Source organism: Acinonyx jubatus, chromosome X (assembly GCF_027475565.1).
Source record: "Acinonyx jubatus isolate Ajub_Pintada_27869175 chromosome X, VMU_Ajub_asm_v1.0, whole genome shotgun sequence".
Lineage (NCBI taxonomy): Eukaryota > Metazoa > Chordata > Mammalia > Carnivora > Felidae > Acinonyx > Acinonyx jubatus.
In genome coordinates this window covers 103,653,882-103,672,280 of record NC_069389.1, presented here as the reverse complement: position 1 = coordinate 103,672,280, position 18,399 = coordinate 103,653,882, and the positions used below count along the sequence as shown (strand labels likewise).

Here is an 18,399-nt window from a genome sequence, read left to right as displayed (position 1 = left end):
TCCACATGTAACTGAGATCATACAGTATATGTCTTTCTCTGTCTGACTTATTTTCCTTACCATAATGCCCTCAAGGTCTACCAATGTTATTACAAATGGCAGGATTTCTTTTTTTATGGATAATAATACTCCATTGTTTATATATGTCATATTCTTAATCCATTCACCCATTGGTGGACACTTACTTTATTTCTGTCTTTTGGCTATTGTAAATAATTCTACAATAGATATGGAGGTGCAGATATGTCTTCAAGGTAGTGATTTTATTTCCTTCAGTTATGTACTCAGAAGTGAAATTGTGAGCATCTGGGTAGCTCAGTCAGTTAAAGCATCTGACTCTTGGTTTTGGCTGAGGTCATGAATCTCACAATTTGTGAGTTCGAGCCCCACCATCAGGCTCTGTGCTGATAGCGTGGAGCCTGCTTGGGATTCTTTCTCTCCCTTTCTCTCTGCCCCTCCCCTGCTCACCCACTCATTCTGTCTCTCTTTCTTTCAAAATAAATAAACTTAAAAAAATTTTAAAAAAAGAAGTGGAATTGCTGGATCATAGGGTAGTTGTATTTTTAATTTTTTGAGGAGCCTCCATAGTGTTTTCCATTATGGCTGTACCAACTTACATTCTGACCAACAGTGCATAAAGGTTCCTTATTTTCCACGTCCTTGTTAGCACTTATCTCTTTCCTTTTTGATAATAGCCACTCTAACATGTATGAGATGATATCTTATAGTTTTGATTTGTATTTTCTTGATGAATTAGTGATGTTGAGCATCTTTTCATATACCTGTTGGTTATTTGCATATTTTCTCTGAAAAAATGTCTATCTAGGTCCTTTGATCATTTTTAAATTTGAATTATTTGTTTTTGGGTTTTATTGTGTTTTGTTTTGTGTTTTTGCTAGTGAGTTATAGGAGTTCCTTATATATTTTGGAAATTAATCTCTTATCACATATATGGTTTGCAGATATTTTGTTCCATTCCATAGTTTGCCTTTTTTATTATCTTGACTCTCTCTTTTGCTGTGCAGAAGCTTTTGAATTTGATGTAGTCCCACTTGTTCATTTTTTATTTTATTGCTTGTCATTTTGATGTCATATCCAAAAAAATATTTTCTAAGACCTGTGCCAGGGAGATTTCCCCCTGTTTTCTTCTAGGAGCTTTATGGTTTCAGGTCTTATGTTTAAGTTCTTAATCAATTACAAGTTAATTTTTGTGAGTGTTGTAAGATACAGGTCCAATTTAATTCTTGTGGAGGTGAATATCCAGTTTTCTTAACAAGATTTGTTGAAGATACTATCTTTTCCCCATTGAGTATTTTGTCTCCCTTATCAAATATTAATTGAGCATGTAAATATGGGTTTATTTCTGAGCTCTTAACTTTGTTCCATTGGTTTATGTGTTTGTTTTTATACCAGTACCACACTGTTGATTACTGTAGCTTTGTAATGTAGTTTGAAATCAGGAAGTATGATGCCTCCAGCTTTGTTTTTCTTTCTCAGGATTGCTTTGGCTACTTTCGTGGTTCCATAAATTTTGAGACTGTGTTTTTTATTTCTGTGAAAAATGCCATTGTGATTTTTAAAAGTTTATTTTGAGAAAGAGAGAGAATGTGCACACAGGGCAGGGACAAAGAAAGAGGGAAAGAGAGAGAATCTCAAGCAGGCTCCACACTCAGCTTAGTATGGAGCCTGAGGAAGGGCTTGATTCCATGTTCATGAGATCATGACCTGAGCTGAAATCAAGAGTCAGATGCTGAACTGGCTGAGCCACCCAGGCACCCCACCATTATGATTTGGGTAGGGATTGCATTAAATCTATAGATGGCTTTGGGTAGTATGGACATTTAAACAATATTCGTTCTTCTGATCCATGAACACAGGATATATTCCCATTAATTTTTGTCTTCTTCAATTTCTTTCATCAAAGTCTTGTAGTTTTCAGTGAGATCTTTTCCTTCCTTGGTTCCATTTATTTCTAAGTACTTTATTGTTTTTGATGTTATTGTAAATTGAATTGTTTTCTTTTTTTTTTAAGATTTTATTCTTGGTAATCTCTACACCCAATGTGGGACTTGAACCCACAACCCTGAGATCAAGAGTTGCATGCTCCTCTGACTACACTAGCCAGGTGCCCCTGGATTGTTTTCTTTATCTTTTTTGATACTTTGTTATTAGTGTATAAAAACACAACTGATTTCTGTATGTTGATTTTATATCCTGCAACTTTATGGAATTCATTTATTAGTGTTAAGTATTTTGGTATAGTCTTTAGGGTGTTCTATATATAATACCATGTCATTTGCAAATAGAGACAGTTTTACTTTTTCCTTTCAGTTTGAATGCCTTTTATTTTTGTTTCTTGCCTAATCACTCTGGCTAGGATTTCCAATGGTATGGTGAATAGAAATGATGAAAGTGGATACCCTTGTTTTGTTCCTGATCTTAGAGGAAAACCTTCATGCTTTCACCACTATGTTAGCTGTGGGTTTGTCATTTATAGCTTCATAGTATTGAGGTATGTTCCTTCAGTACCCACTTTTATTTATCATGAAAGGATACTGAATTTTGTCATATGCCTTTTCTGTATCTACTAAGAGAATAATACAATTTGTATCTTTCATTCTTTTAATGATTTGTATATGTTGAATCATCCTTGTATCCTAAGGATAAATCCCACTGGATCACGGCAAATGATCCATTTAATGTGCTGTTGAATTCGGTTTGCTAGTATTCTGTTGAGAATTTTTGCATGTATGTTCATCAAGGATGTTGGCTGGCAGGTTTTTTTTTTCTCATACTGTCCTTATCTGGCTTTGGTATCAGGGAACTGCTGGTCTCCTACAATGTGTTTGAGAGTGTTACCTCCTCTTCAGTTTTTTGAAAGAGTTTGAAAATGATTGATGTCAATTCTTCTTTGATGTTTGTTAGAATTCACCCATAAAACCATCTGGTTCTGAGCTTTTCTTTGCTGGGAGATTTTAGATTACTGTTTCAATTTTCTTAGTCATAACTGATGTGTTCAGAATTTCTGTTTCTTTATGATTAAGTCTTGTTCGGTTGCATATTTCTAAGAATTTATCTGTTTCTCTTAGGTTGTCCAATTTGTTGGTTTATAATTATTCATAGTAGTCTCTTTGTGCTTCTGTAGTATCAGTTGTAATGTGTTTCATTTCTGGTTTTATCTATTCAATTTCTCTCTCTTTTTTCTTGGTTAGTCTAGCTAAAGATTTGTTAATTTCCTTTATGTTTTCAATAAATCAACTCAGTTTTGTTAATCTTTTCTATTGCTTTTCTATTCTCTATTTAATTTATTTCTGCTTTAATCTTTATTATTTTTTTCCTTCTGCTAATTTTGGGCTTAGTTTTTTCTTTTTCTATTTCCTTGAAATGTAATGTTAGGCTGTTTATTTAAGATCTTTCTTTTTTTCTTAATGTAGGTATTTATAGCTATAAATTTTTGTTTTTCATTCATTGTATAAGTTTTGGTAGGAATTTTTTAAAGGATAAGAAAAAGATTATAATTTATAATTATAATGCTATATATTTTAAGAAAGAAAACATGCCACACTGTCATTTTAAAATTCACAACCAACAGTTCTGTGTTCTGATTGTAGTGATGGTTACTCAAATCTACACATGTGATAAAATTTTATAGAACTGTATGTCAAAAGAGTGCTTATAAAAACTGGTGAACTTCAAATAAAGTTTGTACCTTAGTTAATAGTATTGTAGCAATGCTAATATCCTGGTTTTGACATTGTACTATGGTTATGTAAGATATTAACATCAGTAGGGACTGGGTGAAAGGTACACAGGAACTCTATAATAATTTTTGCAATTTATTCTGAGTCTTAAACTATTTCAAAATAAGATGTTATTGTAAAAGTCCATTCAAATGAAAAGATACCCAACATCACTCATCATCAGGGAAATGCAGATCAAAACTACAATGAGGTATCACCTCACACCTGTCAGAATGGCTGAAATTAACAACACAAGAAACAACAAGTGCTGGTGGGATGTGGAAAAAAAGGAACTTTCTTGCACTGTTTGTGGGAATGCAAACTGGTGTAGCCACTGTGGAAAACGCTATGGACATTCCTCAAAGAGTTAAAAATAGAACAACTCCCAATCTAGCATCTACCCCAAAATACAAAAACACTAATTCAAATGGATACATGGACTCCTATATTTATAGCAGCATTATTTACAATAGCCAAATTATGGAAGGAGACAAAAATGTCCATTAATAGATGAATGGGTAAAGAATATGTGTTACATATACACAATGGAATCTTATTAGCCATAAAAAAGAATGAAATCTTGCCATTTGCAATGACATGGATGGAGTTAGTATTATGGTAAACAAAATGAGTCAGTCAGAGAAAGAAAAATACCATATGATTTCACTCATATATGGAATTTAAGAAACAAAACAAAAACAAGCAAGAGGGAAAAGAGAAAGAGAGAGAGAGAGAGAGAGAGAGAGAGAGAGAGAGAGAGAGAGAGAGAAACCAAGAAACAGACTCTTAGCTGTTGATAACAAACTGATGGTTACCAGAGGGAAGGTTAGGTGGGGATGGGTAAAATAGGCAATGGGGATTAAGGAGTGCACTTGTCATGAAGCACTGGAGGATGTCTGGAATTGTTGAATCACTCTTTTGTACACCTGAAACTAATATAACACTGCATGTTAACTACTGGAATTAAAATAAGTCCATTCAAGAGATAAAGAAGGAAGAACTCTACAAATCTTATCACCAAGAAATATTACTATTAAAATTTTGTTGAACATTTTCCCTGATATCCCTATACTTATTGAGCACTTCTTATATGCCAGGAACCCTTCTAAGAACTTTATATATATTATCTCATCAATTTCTTACAATAGCCCTCTGTGGTTGATACCATTATTATCCTCATTTTACAATGAAAAAACCAAACCTTAGAGAGGTAACTTGTCTAACGCTATATAACCAGTAAATTTTAGAGCTAAGATGCAAACAGATTTGTCTGATGCCTAAGTTCAAGTATTTTGTTCTGCACTGTGTTAATTCTTCTAAAAACCACACTTTGATCAAGCCCACCTTGTCTTCTTCCAGGTGCTAGAATGTGAGCTTTCTGAATGTTGGATTTATTGTCCCAGACACCTACCTCAGTGGTTCACATTAGCATGGCTTTATATCACCCAAACTGCTTGCTCAGTCTTAGCCTATATGATAATAACTTACAAATTCTCCACATTTATTTTATTTTCCTCTGATCTTTATTTTGATTTCCCAAGTTATTCCTGTGTTATTTTCCTACAAAGTGGATGCCAAGAATTTTCACCACTTACAGAATTTTGCTACTAGCATATTTGCCTTTGGCTTATATATTTATAACTTTTCACTTTATCTGATTTTAGCTTCTCTGGCCTTCTGTGTATCTTACCAGAATGTTTTCTTCTGAAAAATATTTAACTGGTTATATATAAACCATCCCCCTTTCATCTTTAGACTTTTGCTTTCTTTTTAAAAAAATTTTTTAATGTTTATTTTTGAAAGAGAGAGACAAAGTGTGAGCAGGGGAGGGTCAGAGAAAGAGGGAGACAGAATCTGAAGCAGGCTCAGGCTCTGAGCTGTCGGCACAGAGCTTGACACGGGGCTCAAACCCACGAACCATGAGATCATGACCTGAGCTGAAGTAGAATGCTTAACTGACTGAGCCACACAGGTGCCCCTAGACTTTTGCTTCTTTCAAACCCGACATAAGTTTCCATAAGAGAGGTGTGGCAGACCACTTATAAAGGTAAACTTTCCTTGCTTCACTATTATTTCAGCTTCTTCCCTTATCTACCCATTGCTATGTGTTATATTCTTCGATTTCATCAATACATCTGGCATTTCATTTCTCTGCAAGAGTTTGAGAAGAAAAGCATATACCAAAGGTTTTTTTTTTGATCCAGACACATTTCACAACCTTTGACATTTAATGAATTTCAGAGAAATTCTAATAATTGTCAGTCAAATATTGTCTATCCCTTTATTGCTGTTCCTGGGCTTTGAGAAGTATGAATTCTGCCAGTTTCAGCACCTTTTGCAGCTAGATTCCTTGTGTCACCTTGATGGCCATTTCCCCTTCCTCCTAGGTACCACTGAAAACAGTAGCTTCAAAGCTTTGCTGAAACTTCTATCCTCCAGTGTTGTGTTGAACTCAGCAGTGAGGCTGTCAGGACTGAGAGCATTACTCTTTTTCAACAACTGGATCCTGCTGCTCACTTCTGGAGCCATCATGTTGGCTCTTCTATCAGCTGTCTTTTTCTCCTCTGATTGGCACCTCAACATAAGACCATGGCCTCTCCCTTCTCTTTGCTCCTGAAATAATTCTGAAAAGAACCCCATGATCCAAATTTCTCATTTTGCACTGTCAGTCTGTTCATTTTGTCCATTAAGGCCACCACCAGACAATATTATTCTCTCTTAACTTACCAATTCTCAAATGTTCATAGGTCCTGTCTTTAGTTTGTCTTTAGCTTTATCTTCTTCACTTATCTCCTTGACTTGCTATATAAATTCTTCTTATTCTTTGATATTTGCTATTTTGATTGTTTTTTTCTCTCTACTCTGATGAAATACATCTTCATTTCTGAATTTGTGCTTAATTCTATAAAGCCATTGGCTTGGCTCTTTCCTTTGGGGCTTTCCTTGGGATAGTTTGTAGGTCATTCCTGTCACATCCTGAAAGTGGCACAAAATTTATGAGAATTAATTCTGAAGAAATAGTAATACATGTGCATGAAGATGTGTGTACATAAAAGGTTTTTAGCATAATAATATTTAAATTGTGAAAAACCAGGTACAATCAAAATTTGTATCAATAAGAGATTAAATAAATTTTGGTACAGCCTTGTAATGAAATAATAAACATGCATTTGAAATGACAATGTAAAGTTATATTTACTGACACTGAAAGATTCTATAATATTTATTGAGTGAGAAGGCAGGTTACAAAGTGTAAATATACTATGATATGTATGGTATATTTGTTAAACAGTGGTGATTCATGTTAGGCACATTTGAGTGTAAATATTGGCTTCATTATTTACTAGCTGTCTGACTTTGGGCAAATTATTAACCTCCCCATGTCTTGATCTGCACATTTGTAAAATGGGGATGATAATAGCACTTACTCCATAGGGTTTTGTAAGGATTAAATGATATAATTCATGTTAAGTGCTCAGAACAGTGACTGGCCATTATTTCCAGTATTTGAAACAAATAAAAATGTATATGAAAGTGCTTCAAAGGATAGAAAGTGACTGAGAGGTGATTGATAAATATCAAAATGTATCATGGCTTTGTACGGATAATATTGAGAATGGGAGAAATGTCTCCTAAATTCTGAAATATTCCATCTCCAAGATATGCCACATAAAGTTGAGAGGACTTCCCCTCATAATAAGGGAGTGGAGCCAAGGTTATTTCTGCACACAGGAACTTACAGAAGTTTCCTCAATATTCTCAGCCCTACAATATCTCATGCCTTCGACAAAATGACGTAAGTAGTTTCTTCCATGATGTCTTTCATACTCTTCCTTTTTCCAGTTTCTAATCAGAAATCAGGGATTTCAGTATCATCATAGGGGAAAATGAGTAATGGTGAGGATTTCTGAGAGTTTGTGTCAGGTAAGTTGGCAGATAGGATAGATCTTTATGTAAGTAAACCTTTGAGCACTAACGCTCATCACACTTCCCCCTTTGTTTGAGAGAGACACAACCTCAACTATTTTGATATTTGAAGATGTTATCATAGTTGAAGAGTTTTCTTACAGGAGAACTTCTTGGAGCATTCAGCCCACCTTCTTGAGCAGGCTCCAGCACCTATTTCCCTTAGGTGAGAGGATGGGTCTTCCTTGTTTTTTTCAGCATTATTGATTTGGTCAAGTTCTCTCCTTATTCAGTTTCCTAGAATTTAACTGTTTTTAGACTTGACAGTTATGGTTCTTAGACTTTAACTTTTCTGACACATTCATTTTTAGGGAACAAATTATTTTATTAAAAAATAATGCTTTTGTCTGATCATCTGTAATTAGAAGTTTACAAAGGAATAAGGAATGTGCAACTAGTGCTCAGAGTGGGTATGGTGGGTATTTGCTGATTTCCTGAATATTTTTTTATTGAAGGATGGTTGACACACAATGTTAGTTTCAGGTGTACGACATAGTGATTCAGCAAGTCTATATATTGTGCTATGCTCACCACAAGTATAGCTACCATTTGTTACCATATAATGCAATTACAATATCATTGACTATATTCCATATGCTGTGCCTTTCATCCCTGGGACTTCTTTATTTCCACACTGGAAGCCTATACCTTCCACTCCCCTTCACCTATTTTGCCAATCTCCCCATCCCCTCTGCTCTTTGGCAACCATTAGTTTGTTCTCTGTATTTATGAGTCTGTTTCTGCTTTTCATTTATTTCTTTGTTTTGTTTTTTTTTTTTAGATTACACATATAACTGAAATCATATGGTATTTTTCTGACTTATTTCATTTAGTTTAATACCCTAATGTCCATCCCAATGTCCACCCCAATGACAATGTCCATCCTAATTGTCACAAATGGCAAAAATCTCATCCTTTTTTATGGCTGAGTATATTCCATTGTATATAATACCATATTTACTTTACCCATTCATCTACTGGTAGACAGTTGGGTTGCTTCCATACCTTGGCTGCTGTAAATAATGATGCAGTAAACACAGGGATGCAAATATCTCTTTGAATTAGTGTTTTTGTTTTCCTTGAGTAAATACCCAGTACTGGAATTGTTGGATCATGTTTTTAATCTTAATTTTTTCAAGAACTTCTATACTGTTTTCTGCAGTGACCATTCCCACCAACAGGGCATGAGGGTCCCTTTTTTCTCCACATCCTCATCAATACTTGTTATTTCTTGTCTTTTTTATTTTAGCCATTCTGAAAAGTGTCAGGCAATATCTTATGTGGTTTTCATTTGCATTTCCCTGATGATGAGTGATGTTGAGCATCTTTTCATGTGTCTTTCAGTCTGTCTTCATTGGAACAATGTCTGTTCAGCTTCTCTCTCCATTTTAAATGAGATTATTTGTTTTTTGTATGACTTCCTGAATATTCTTTAAAAATATATGTCAAGGTTCCTGGGTGGCTCACTTGGTTATGTATCCAACTCTTGATCTTGGCTCAGGTCATGATCTCATGGTTTGTGAGTTCGAGCCCCACATCAAGCTCTGTGCTGACAGCACAGAGTCTGCTTGAGAGTCTGTCTCTCCCTCTCTCTGCCCCTTCCCCACTCACTCTCTATCTCTCTCTCAAAATAAATAAACAAATAAATATATAAATATGTCAAAATAACATGAATTGGTTGAAGATATGTACACACATTATCACATGATAAAAATTCTGTGTCACATATAAGTAAAGCTTCATTATTCATGTATTCAATAAGCATTGTTTTATCCTACAATGTAAGAGACATAGTTCTGGACACAGTGAGCTGAATACATAGTGAAAAAGGTGTAGTATCTGTATTATAGTCTGGTGGGGGGGTATAAGACATATGTCCATAGGTAGAATGTGATCAGTATCACAGAGCCAAGGAAACTAATAGTTCTAGGAGCTTCAGAGGAGAGACTGATTTCTTCTGATTGAAAGATTGATGGAGGGGATACCATTTGAACAACATCTTAAAGGACAAGTGGAGAGTGACATTTCCAATGGAGGAAATGGCATGAGCAAAGACATGGATGCTGAAAAGAACAAGTTTTTTTTTTTTTTTAAGAGAACTAATTAGTACAATTGGATAAGAGGGGAAAAATGACTAGAAATGTTGAATCATAGAATGTCTGCCCTTGAAGGGTCATTTGAGATAATTTAGTCTTCCCCCTTCATTTTATAGGTGGAGTCACAGGTAACTTGTTCAAAGTAATTAAGCTGGTTTGTAGTAGTTTGGCATTATAGCTTTAGATGTTCAGTTAAAGATATTTCAGTTTATTTGAAACTGGCAGCAGAAAACCCTAGCAATTTTTGATCAGCAGGGTGGTAACAGTAGATAATAATAATAGCTCATACTTACTGCACATTTACTGTGCACCTAACCTGGGTCTAACTTATATGTTGTATCTCATTTATTCCACTTTGTGAGATAGATACCATCATTAGCCATATTTGAAAGATGAATGAAATAATGCTCTTTTAGTTTAGGTGAATTCTCCAAGCTCACAGAGCTCATAAACAGTAAAGCTGAGATTTGAACCCAATAGTCTAGCTCCAAAATTTAAGGCCTGAATGACTATACTAAACTGCCATCAAAATGATGCATTACAAAGTGGCAGTAGGGCAGAGGATGAGCAGGAATTTGAGAAAGAATGGAGATAGGAAGACCAGTTAGGAGACCATTGTAATAATCTAGGAAAGAGGTGGTTAGGCCCAAATAATAGGTGGGAGTTATGGGAATAGAAGAGAGGGAGATATCCAAGAAGTTTTTTAAAAGAAGACCAGATAGGGGCGCCAGGGTAGCTCAGTCGGTTAAGCGGCCGACTTCGGCTCAGGTCATGATCTCGCGGTCCGTGGGTTCGAGCCCCGCATCGGGCTCTGTGCTGACAGCTCGGAGCCTGGAGCCTGTTTCGGATTCTGTGTCTCCCTCTCTCTGACCATCCCCTGTTCATGCTCTGTCTCTCTCTGTCTCAAAAATAAATAAACGTTAAAAAAAAAAAAGAAGACCAGATAGATTGGATGAAATGTTGGGAAGGAGGAAAAAAGCGATTAGGAAACTCTGTGAGTTAAGAGTATGAGATGATTTCCAAAGGAAAGGAGTACAAGTTTAAAAATCATCAATGGAAGTATAATAGCTAGGGAAAGAAAAATAACAGTTTTGCCTTAACAGCTATGGTTAAGCCAGACTTAAAGCATCCGGTTCTGAGATTTGAGGAGATTGATAAACTGAAGCATGTTCAAAAAGGGATGACTAGGATGGTGAAGGGACTTGATGGCTAACAGCCATAGGAATACAGCCTGCTTAGCTTGAAGAAGAGAAGGCACAGGGATGGTCATGATAACTGTCCTCAGAAATCTGAAAGACTGTCATACAGAGGTAAAAACAGGTTCCTTTTTTGCAAGGTATTGTGAGGCAGAACCAGGGCCAATTGGTAGAAGGAATCAGTAGAAGAGATTTTGGGCACCATATGAAGAAGAAATACATATAAATGAGAACTGTGCTGATAGGGAAAGGCACAGTGCAAGGTGTTGGTGGAATGAATACCTTGGGAAATGGTGGTTAGCCTGGCTCTGGCTCTGTAATGGTCCAAGAATTGCCTAAGGACAACTTGTTGGGAATGCTGGAAAGCATGTTCAAGTAACAGGTGGCTAGACAAGGTGAATTTTAAGGATTCTTCCAACACTGAGATTCTTTGCAATTGGTATTGGAGACAGTTTGAGAACTTGAAACTATAGCAGCCATTTGTTCTCAAGCATGGTGAACTAAAGCTTTTGGTGGAACTGTGGACCAAGTCTCTAGAAAGACATTAAATCTATTAAGTATGTGTAGTCCTGAAACTGAAAAGAGATAACTCAGGAAGATGTTTTCCAGTGACCAAAAGGTATACTAGGAAAGAATGGTGCTACTCTAGATTAGTCTCTGAGTTGGTCAAAATCATTTCTAGGGTATGGCAAAATGAGTTGAATCTTTAGGATCTTATTTTGGGGGGTGCCTCAGTGGCTGCTCATAGAAATAAGGAGCTGAAACTATTCAATGACTCACACAGCAAAAGGTAGAAAGAGGTGCAAGTATATCCAATTGGTGCAAAACCTTGTCACTTCCAACAGTATGCAAAGTTAGGACTAGGCAGGTGGTCAGGAAATAACACTTTCCTGCCTTTTCCACATCCCTTCTCAGACTGTGCCAACTCTTCACCTTTGAATCATGGGTGTGCTTGTACACATATTTTGATTTGCTTCAGGTCTTACCCATAAGTTGATTGTTCCCTACCTTTTTCTGACCCCCCAAAATGGTCTGAATCATAACAATTTTCTTTCCAGGAGTAATCTGCTGCTTGCTTCATGGGCCTCTCTGGAGCAAAGATGATAAATAGATTTTATATATGGGGCCAATTCTGATTGAATAGTAATGGCTGCATAGGACACTACAAGAAGTCATTTGAGGCCTCATCTGAACAAAGCAGGAAAGAAGGCCATGACTAATCAATGATGTCTGTTCTGTAGGTATGGGATGGAAGATTGACAGCACACACTTCAAAAATGTACTATCCTTGAAGTAGGAGAGAAAGTTATAGATTTCTGCCAAAAACTATCATTATCTGCACCTTGCTAGGTCAACAGGTTAAAACACATGACTACTAAACCCTAATCTTCATGTATTTTCTGGATGTCAGCACCGGATATAAGTTGAGCCTTGATTCTGGCCACAATATCATTTCCTGACTGTAGTTAAAGCTGAGTCCTGGTCCTGGCCACAGATTGAGCCCCAATCTGGCCACAGTTGGCACCTTAACTCCAGACAGCTCTTACACTAATGATCATCGTCAGATGGGTTAAGGCAAACCAATTCTCACCACTGGACACACAGTTCAAGGCCTGTGCTTTACTAGAGGTGGGTCAGTAGCTGTGCCTTTTGTCTGTGAAGGGCAGTACATTATTGATATAGCAATATGCATATCAGTGTTTCTTCTCCTATTATCCAACTGCAGAGAGCACAAATATTTTATTGCCATGATAAGACAGTCTTTTATTTAAAAAAATGGAAAGAAAAAATGAAAGTCAAGTGAAAGAAGTAATTTCCTGTGACTGTGAAAACATAAGCAAGTGACAGAACATGATTTTAAATGGGTCTGTGAACATGGCTGCTGGAAGGAAGCTTTCTTGGAAAGAACATATACTGTGAGTGCTGCTGGGTACAGAGCACATTAGGGGGCAAGGAAGCCAAGAACCATGTGCTGGAAGTCAGTTTCTATTAAATTAGTAGACTTCATACAACTACCAATTCTGGTCTGGATAAATGGGATTTTAGAATAATTTCTTAAAAATCATGAAGTGACTTGATAAAGTAGTAATAAAACTGTCAGAGTCTCCACTTTGAAGCGGAGGTATAATAGGGATTTAAAAAGATATCTAAATATTTCAGAATGTGGGCATGGGGGAAACTGAGGAATTAAAGTTCCATTTGATCCCTGTACAGGGGCAGGGAAGGTGTATAAGAATAGCTCTGTCCAATAGAATTTTCTGTAATGAAGGAAATGTTCTGTATCTGCATTGTTCAATATAGTAGCCCCTGGCAACTTATGGCTATTGAGCACTTGAAATGTGGAAAGTGTGACTGAGGAACTTGGTTTTAAATTTTATTTAATTGCAATTAATTTAAAATTAAATAGCCATAGTGGCTACCGTATTGGACTGCATAACATAGAATTTAGGTCAGTTGCCAGATCCAAGAGCAAGAAAAGTATAAGGAAAAGAGAAAACCCAGAAAATCCATATGTCTAAACTCAGTTTATACCTCTATTGAGAATAATAGGCTTTTGTTAGCTTTAGACAGACACTTTACCTTGATTTTAGAGGAGAGCATGCCAGTATTTGTGAAGCATGTATCTCTGTGGTCAGTCTAAGGATATGGAAAGTTCAAATTTATTTTTCTTTGCTAATGGACATTAATGATTTAATGTAAGTAATGCATTTTGTTTGAAGCAGAGAAATTAATATTTCACAAAAGAAATGTAAATAATATTTTGATTAAAGAATTTGCTAATGTTTCTTCCGTGTTTTGGATATAATAACCAGAGTTCCATCTTTATATGGGACATTTATAATTAAGTGAAAGCCAAAAAACTTAATATCTATTTCAATATCATACTGTTGGAGACTTGGACTATAGAATGAAACAGGAAAAAAAATGATGTGCCATTAACCAAATCAATGTCTTGAGTATAGTTTGAGTTATGAAGCAGATCTGAGGCTTGATTAGCTTCCATTTATCCTACTGTTCCTTTAATTGTTATAATTTTGAGGTATAGCTCTTGAATTTGCAACTCATTTCCTATGTGCTACCTTTATGCTTTTTAATCTTCCCCCACTTTATCATAGTGCATTCACTCAAATAACTTGAAGAAGTCTACTGTGGCAGGTGCATTGATTATAATGGGGTATGGTAAAAGATTAATAGCAGGGCGAGATTATGAAGGGCTTTGAAGCCATGTTGAACTATTTAGACTTTATCCTAGGAACAGTGGGAGTGACATGAGGTTTTTAGAAAACTTAGTTACTGCAGCATGGGGAATGAACTGGAGGGCAAGAGAGGCAAAACCTTGATGAGTTAGAAGGTTAGTGCAATGGTTAAGGTGAAAAGTGATGATGATGACCTAAGGTGATAATTTCAATATAGATCAAAAGAAGTAGACAGATTAAAGAAATATTTAAGAGGTAGCATTTTTAGAACCTGGTGAGTGATTAGATGAAGAAGGATTCATTAGATGAAGAAGGACTCCCCCTGGTTAGCCTCTGCTTTTGCCCTATGCTTTTCCTGAGATAAGATTCATCACTCTGTCATTCATCCCACAAATAAATCCACTTCCATTAATGGACAATGTGCATTTTGCTGAATATTTCATGGGGAAATGGAAGACCTGGTTACACTGAACACCGTAGAGTGAAATTCAATCTGATTCCTTCATTGAACATATCTCTCCCAAAGTCTCTTTCCTATCTAACTCTCCCCAGGTCTTCCCCTCTTCCTTACTTTACTCTTCCTGTCTCAGCTCCTCTGCTGTCTTGCATCCTCCTAGATTCTACTTTACTTCTATCCTCTTTCTTATAGAGAGCAACTTAACTTTTCTCTGAGCTTCTTCAATTTATATCCTCATATGGCAACCCAGGCTTCCATTTTGTTTGGGATCTTCATCTTTAGAAGGCAGAGGACATTACATATAATGATCAATATTGCTGATTTTTTTCTTTTGCTTTTAGGCTCCAATATGGCTGGATAGTGCCATTTGCTGATCCTGTGTTTATTTAAAATTTTGATATTTTGTTTATCATGTCTTTGCATTATTTTTATTTTAAAAAAGTTTTCATTGAAGTATTTATCTTGATTCTGAGTCTTTTGCTGCCTTCTTACATTTTGCATCCAAGGGGAATGCCTCACTTGCCCTGGCCTTTGATAACCTGTAGGAATTTTAGACATACATTTTTATTCACTTTATGCAAGTTTAATTTTCCTGAAATACAGGCTTTCTTGAGCCACCCAGTGTGACCTTTTGTATATTAATGCTTCTTTCTGTCCATCAGAAGGTGGTATTAGAGCAAAAGTTAGGAATTGACTTTATTCCAGAATACATGAGGTAAATAGTCATATAAGTCAGGGTATGGTTAAGTGGTAAATGTGTGAAACAGTGTTAGACATGTTAGAAGGAAGCAAGATGGGCCAGGGTAAGAGACATCTGGAACTGGAAACTAAACCAATATGTCAGGGAGATCCCAAACTCACTAATGGATTCAGCTCCACATCTAGTACAGGCAACAGGAAGTGATTTAGGTAGACAGCCAGAGTCAGGAAATCCACCAAGGGCACACTTTTCCTGGAGAGGAGGAGGAGAGCAGCACTGCAGAGTTTAGAAGCAGAAAGAATGCAAAAACACAAGAAGATATTTGATGAGATGGAAGCCTGGTGATAGTTGGATTGGGTGGCTTTAAAACTGAAAGAAGGGGAAATGAAAGTTGAGGATAATTAACATTTTTTGCCCTGCATGGTTGGAGCAGGGAAGACCATCAGCTTAACCCCTGAAATGACGTTCTTGCAATTTCCTCCTTGATCAGGAACATGTTGGTCCCAAGCTTGTGGCTCATTCTGCAAATGGCTTTAGCAATAGGGAGTGGCACACAGAGAGGAGAGGAACCAGGCAAGACACTGGAGTTAGGAATGGGAGAATATGTATAATGCCTTCTCTATACTATGCATGTGTAGAAATAGAAAATTTTAAACAGCAATTCTTTGTTGTTGTTGTTGATGATGATGATAAGGTAATTTAAATGTAATATTACTTAGAGAAAAGCATCCAAAATATGCTTTGCTTTTATCACTAGAAAAATGGTTTTCTTCCAAAGTTTAACTCAATGTCTCACCTCCCCCAGTATGCCAGAACCTCAAAGTCTGCAGGGTGTTAGTTATGCATTCAATTCACCTTCTCATATTCATGATGGCTAAATCATTTTTACTTTTATATTGCTTCTTACTGATAGTTTGCCAAATTCACATATGCACAGGAAGAAAGTTGATATTTTCTCTCTGTTAGCATGAGATGCTTTATTGCTGAACTCAATGGCACCACATTAATTCAAAGGGAGAGAGGCCAATGAGATTGGAAATCAAGCCCTTCAATTCTGAATTTCCACATTTATTGCATTTGAGGATGCCAAGGCGTAATGATAAAGCATTCCAGCAGGCAGAACGCACGGTTTTAAACCTATTTACTCTACTGTAGCTGAATGTCTCTGCATATGACAAATGTTGTGAATAAGTATGTTTCAAGGCCAAAGAGCTCTATGAGAAATCCCATCGTTCTAAAGATCACAAAATCATTTCAGAAATTGAACAATATTACAGAAGCTTAATAGCAGATTTGAATCTTATGTCTCCAACATGTCAAGAGTCATTTAAAGCATCCTGTGGGTGGTTTGTGCACAACAGCCAGTATCCCTGTGCTTTGGAACTTCCAGGAACCAGAACTTAAATTCTCCCAAAAAGGGAATTGTCTCAGTACTTAGTTAGCAACAAACTATTTTAGGTTCTCATGGTGGATGAACTCAGGAAGTCAGCCTTTGTTGGTACAAAAGAGTCATTTTGATGGAACGATGAACCCATCATACAGCTTGAAATTAGGGAATTCACTTCTGGATTTTAGAACCTGAATCCTTTATGTAAACCAGTTACATTTATTACCTTAAAAGCATTTGTCCCTTTTCCAAAAAGGCTTATAACCAAAGCCTAATAAAATGAGTGCTAAGGAATCCCTGTTGTTTTATATTTGTACACCAGCTCTATGTTCTGAATTTTCTGGAACAAGATCTTTTTAAAAACTGTCCTCTTAGACCCCTGAACTACTGACACTTCCAAAACATTCCAACATTTTCTCATGCAGACCTTATCTCCCTTACAACTGTTTCCATTCTGAGACAGAACAGAAATCTTTTGTAAGACAGCATGAGACAAAGCTGGTATCAGCCTTGTTTACCATAATTGGGATTTTCAGTTTCCGAAAATAGAAGAAGATCATTGCTTTGGAGCTTCTTTATGTGAGGGGAACACAGAGAGAAGGTTACCCCAAATTTACTTGGTCTGTCCAGACCTAGCTGTGACCAAAGCAGGCTCACGTTTGAGTATGCTTTTGGGAAGGGGGTAAAATAGGAGGGAAAAATAAAGACACTTGGGAAAAGATATGGCCTTCTCTGTATGCTTTAGTGAAGAAATTTGATGCATATTCCTCCCATGACTAGTTTCAACCTGAATCTAAATCCACTGATCTGTAAAGCACTCTTTGAATTTGCACTCCTGATTTTTAAATTTACTGATAATAAAGTCTCCCCTGGGCCTCATCAGCTCTTAATTGTTAAAGTATATCACTGTTGCTGGTATGGTTTGTACAAACCCTAATTGAACTGCTAACATACCTTGAAATCTCAGCAGGATTAATTTTTTCACAGTTTGAGCGATTTTTATCAGATTAATTACTACCTCCTGTAGTCCAATCCCTCACTCTCTGCCAACCCACCTCAAGAACCTATATCTATTTCTGGAGCTGTGAGAAATCTGTCATGATGTATTTAGCTGAATGGTTTTTTTTTTTGTTTTTTTTTTTTTTTTTTTTTTTTACAAAACTAGGTTTTTCAAACAATCCTTGCTGGGCTAATGGTTGAAAATTGAGATGCTACATGTAAATAGGTACAGTGCTTTCAAGCAAATAGCAAAGTGCTTTTGTTTGGATTTCAGATTTATTACTATGAATAGCTGACTGCATTTAATGTGTGTTATATAAAATTTAACCCACTAGTAGGACTTCCTATAGGTTTACTAGATTTTTTCCTTTTATCACCAGATGTGCATGCCTTCTTTCTCTCTTAAAGTGTCCAAACCCTTCTGTATATATTTGGAACCTCCACAGGCTTCTACCATAATATTTTAGCCAGCCCCTATTGTGAATGGCAGAGCCAGGTGTAGGAACCATTAAAGTGTGCATCTATTTATAATTAATAAATAGATAAAAAAACAAATAAATTGGGGAGAAAGGGCTCCTTATGCCAATGATATATGTAGAAGGGGTGGTAGAGCTGGGAAATCATCATTTTGCTGCCCTTATAGTATGGAATGGTTTCGGCA

General features: G+C 36.3%; 1 protein-coding gene and 1 pseudogene across 2 annotated transcripts in view; one reads left to right on the top strand and one right to left on the bottom strand.

Annotated features, from left to right (window-relative positions):
* The window catches only part of SMARCA1 (SWI/SNF related, matrix associated, actin dependent regulator of chromatin, subfamily a, member 1), a 262,520-nt gene that overhangs the window by 203,332 nt on the left and 40,789 nt on the right, over positions 1-18,399 (top strand). The window lies entirely within an intron of this gene.
* The window catches only part of LOC106981576 (protein Mpv17-like), a 38,207-nt pseudogene that overhangs the window by 16,017 nt on the left and 3,791 nt on the right, over positions 1-18,399 (bottom strand).